The 4,358-nt window shown below is 41.1% G+C and overlaps 1 long non-coding RNA gene across 1 annotated transcript; it reads right to left on the bottom strand.

Moving 5' to 3' along the window:
* Positions 1–215: 215 nt before the first annotated feature.
* On the bottom strand, positions 216–4,044 carry LOC140906040 (uncharacterized). The gene is made up of 3 exons (XR_012157028.1): positions 3,995–4,044; positions 1,645–1,769; positions 216–344 (listed from the first exon to the last, which is right to left on the bottom strand). It is a non-coding gene; the product is annotated as an uncharacterized LOC140906040 (long non-coding RNA).
* Between the last annotated feature and the right edge of the window lie 314 nt (positions 4,045–4,358).

Genomic DNA, 4,358 nt, shown 5'->3' with positions numbered 1-4,358 from the left:
TGTCTTTCTGGTTAAAAAATTAAACATGGAGCAGAGTGAACGCATGCATTTATTATAGTGTGTAACACTCTTACTCACTTGAATTGACAATGAGCATCTTATTTCCATTCTCTCCTGCTTCCATTTGTCACTGAGGAAATTCAGTCCACGGCTGTGTCATTGTTAGAATAATCTCAGACTTCTGGACACCAGTCAGATTATGACAGTCACACAAAACAAATGCCACCTTCATCTTGGACAGGTTTTGCTTCAGAGGTATGTCTTCATTTCCAGTTGACCTGTTCTGCTTCTGGCATATCGACTTCCAGCTCTTATCTCTTGTGGAATTTTAGGGCCTGGCTGAACTAGAAATACAATACAGGAAGAGGATTTGGTTCCAGTACTGTTGCCTCCTGAACCAATCAAAATACGGTTGCAATTTGTAGTGTAGACAGAGAATTAGCTGTGTTCCATAACCTGTCTAGAGTCTTGCCTGTGTCTGCTAGAAGTCGATCCCCAACTCAGTTGTATTTGTAGCATGAACAAGGCTTTATCTGGCCAGAGTCCAGGGAGCTTAGCACATCACATGAGAATCAAAGCGCTTATTTGAACAGTAGAGGTATATGTGCCTCTATGTGCAGTCAACGTTTTTATAAAACATTTCGTTGCTGCAGTATTGCTAAGACTTAAATTTTTCTTTCCATCCACACAGTTAAAACTCTCATCATCTCACATCTTGACTGCTACAGCCTCCTCCTGCTCTCTGGCTCCTGGGACATCCACCAAAATGCATCTGCTAAGGTTAATCTTCTTAGCTCGAAAGTTTGTCTCTTTTTTTCACCAACAGTAGTTGGTCCAATAAAAGATGTTACCTCACCCATCTTGTCTCTCTAATAGTCTGGGACCAACATGGCTACAACAACACTACACACAATCTTCTTACCATGTCATTCTGATCATATCACACCCTCTTTCTGAATCCCTCCTTCTTCTCCACCACGTCAAGTTCAAGCTTCCTGTCCTCACTATTAAGGACCTTTACAACTTTGCCTATTCTTGCCAATTGCTCTTCATTCCATCAATGAGGCCAGCCTCCACATTGTCCACTTCTTTCACAACCATCCTTGCACTTTTTCTCATGCCACCCCTTCTGCATGGACTGCTCCGTCTTAACTGATCCAGAGGACCACTACTTTCTGCTCCTTCAAATCCCCCCTTAAAACTTTTATCATGAGGGTCTCAAGAAATTAGCACATAAGCACTGCCATACTGAGACAGACCAATGGTCCATCTAGCCCAGGATCCTGTCTTCCGATAGTGGCCAACGCCAGGGGCTTCAAAGGGAATGAACAGAACTGGTAATCATCAAGTGATCCATCTCCTGTTGTCCATTCCCAGCTTTTGGCAAATAGAGATGAGGAACACCCAGATCATGGTTTTGCATCCCTGCCCATTCTGGCTAATAGTCATTGATGGACCTATCCTCCATGAATTTATTTAGTAGTTCTTTTTTTAACCCTATTATAGTCTTGGCCTTCACAACATCCTCTGGCAAAGAGTTCCACAGGTTATCATCTGACTGTTTAATGGCTTGGTAGAGGGGTGGGTGGGATAACTGATATTGTTTAATATTTTTTTATTGCATATATCCTCCCTCTCCCTCACCTTCTATATGTTGCTTTTCTTAGATTGTATGCTTTTTCTGGAGAGGGGCTCTGTCTTCGTAGATGCGTTGACAGAGCTGCCATAATTCAGATATGGATCCTTCCATAATACAGATGTTAAATAATCTATAATATATAAAATATTTTTATTAGATTTCTAAAATGTATCCAATAGGGCCTCAGGGGATGTGAATATTGTTTAATAAAATACAAACTCTGTGCTCAAGAAACAAAGGAAAGAGAGATTTCCCCCAGTAATAAACAGCCCTAAGGCTGTAGTGAATCTTGCACAGCTGCTGTGGGGAAGAATGAAGGGAATTGGGAATCGGCTGTTTGTAGTTTTAAAAATTAAAAAAGAGTGGGAAATATATCTTAGGGCTGAGGGGCGAAATCACTGGGAGCAAGTCAAGCATACCTCCCTGATGCCAACTAAGGGTAATTCAGCCAGATGGCTCAATCTTCTCTCCCAGCTGAGAATTTCATTTTGTGAGTGCTGTATAAAGGGAGTGCTGCCTTGTTAAGATCCCTTCTGTCTGCCTATCAACCTGCCCTCACTTACTAAACTCCAAAAAGGAATTACTCATGGCTCAGCCTCTCTGATGTCATTTCCCAGAGCCACTGGAGTCTGACTGAATGGAGTCTGACTCCAGGCCACTTTGCACCTCTTGTGTGATCACAGAAATATTTCATATCTGTCCTTGACTAGGTGTGATTTAGACCTAGGTGGCCATGAAGCCATGCAGTTCCAGATGGCTCCATACCATGGACCATGATTATGCCTTAATGCCAGGCATGGTGGTGGCACTGTGATCTGAACCCTTGATTACAAAACAGGGTTTGAAATAGCATGGGAATAGGCTTTCCCATGAGGTTCCTGGTATTTCCTGCATTTAGTCACACCAGAAATACCAATGGCCTCTATTGTGTTATTTTGGTACTTTCACTTTGAGTGCTGACCAGAACTGAGAAGAAGGGAGGTTCATACAAATGAAGAACAAAGAGAGAGAGAAAGATAAATAAACCTCAATGGTGGGCTCTGATGTGCCCCATTACTCACTTTGAGTAGTACCTTACCTATTCTATGTAAGGAGGCCCATAATTTCAGTGAAACTACTCCTGGAGTAAAGTGTGTTTTGTGATAAAGTTGGTAGGACTGAGCCCTTCATTTGAGTTTTCAGCAAAGGTAGAGGTTAGTTCTCAGTTCATCTGAAACAAGGTACCCATTTCTACTGTAATGCAGTTGCCCTGGAGTGCCTACTATTTAGGAACCTGTCCCCTTTGCTTGTTGAGACTTAAACACACACACTCACTGTCAGAGCTGTCATTTTTTACTTGCCGAAATAACTATCTCTTGTTTGCAGTGTGGTCATAGCTGTATTGGTTTCATGACATGAAAGAGACAGGGTACGGGAGGTATTCTCTTTTATTGGTCCAATAAAAGGTATTATCTCGCCTGCTTTGTCTCTTAACTCTCTCTTGCAAAGCTAAGACTATAATATTTTGTTAAGCAGCAGTTTGTAACATTAGTAAATGCAAATCCAGAATCAACATTGTGCCTCTTAGCTGGATGATTCCATGTTGATTTTTTTTCTCCTCTTCCCTCCAGAGGATGAGATTTGAATTTATTCAGTAGAAATGGACAAATACCATAAAAATGTTTGGTGATTTAGAAAATTAATTCACTTTGCCCATGCTTCTGCCCTTTTTTGTGTTTGCTTTCTGTGAACATTTGAATGATCAAGTTTTACTTGCTTGAATGCTCATGGAAAGCAAATTTTAAGCATGCACGCTCAAATACTGCCAGATAGCAGAAGTGCCAGGTTGTGATGACAAAGCTAGGCTGATGCCTTAAGCCTAAACTTGCCTAATGAGGGACAACATTCTTCATCTACTGCTGCTGTGACCATTTCTCTTCATTGTGTGCTGGGCAATTAGTGTTTTTGAAAGGGACACTGCTTAACACAGCAGGGGTCAGGGTTTCCAATAATCCTCACCAGAGCCCTGGCACACAGGCAATTAAATGAGGATCTGACTGTGCTCCTGGCAACTAGGGCTGTGTGTGCGTGTGCAATTATTTGGGGTGAATGTGTTAAAAGAAAATGTAATTGCAGCTGTGCACCTAGACAACAGATCTTACCGTGACATCATTTTTCTTGGACCAGTGTCTTAGGTAAAGCGAATCTGGCCCAGAAAAAATGAATAAAATTCATGAATTCTCCTTATTTGAAAAATTCAGAGCCCTGGTGCCTCTTCATGCCCTCTGCCCGACCATCAAAGTTACATTCATCCAATTAGAGTACAGATACAATACCATGTGACTTCCACCACCATTCATAACTAACACAACTCACATTTTGAATAGTGAATATCAGATACTTGCAGCAAATTCTTCACAGCCAATCTAAGAAGTTTGAAAAAAAAAGAGAATAAATTGGTCAAGTAAATTTGAATTACAGATAAATCAGAGGAAATCACAATCTGCAGCTATTCTGTGAGAAAGAAAAAAGAAAAAATTACCCACACAATGTAGCTTCTTTTATTTGCTGAGAATGATTGACTCAGTTCTGACATTGAGAACTTGCAGTGGGGTGGACTGTAAGCAGGTACTTTGTTTGCTGGTACAGGCTTCTGATCCTGATCATCAATCTTCACCCATTAAAATAACCACTGCTGCCTTTCCAAGTGTAATTTATTCAATAAGATGCTTTTTGAGGA

Source organism: Lepidochelys kempii, chromosome 2, assembly GCF_965140285.1.
Source record: "Lepidochelys kempii isolate rLepKem1 chromosome 2, rLepKem1.hap1, whole genome shotgun sequence".
Classification (NCBI taxonomy): domain Eukaryota; kingdom Metazoa; phylum Chordata; order Testudines; family Cheloniidae; genus Lepidochelys; species Lepidochelys kempii.
This window is presented reverse-complemented; position numbering and strand designations above follow the sequence as displayed.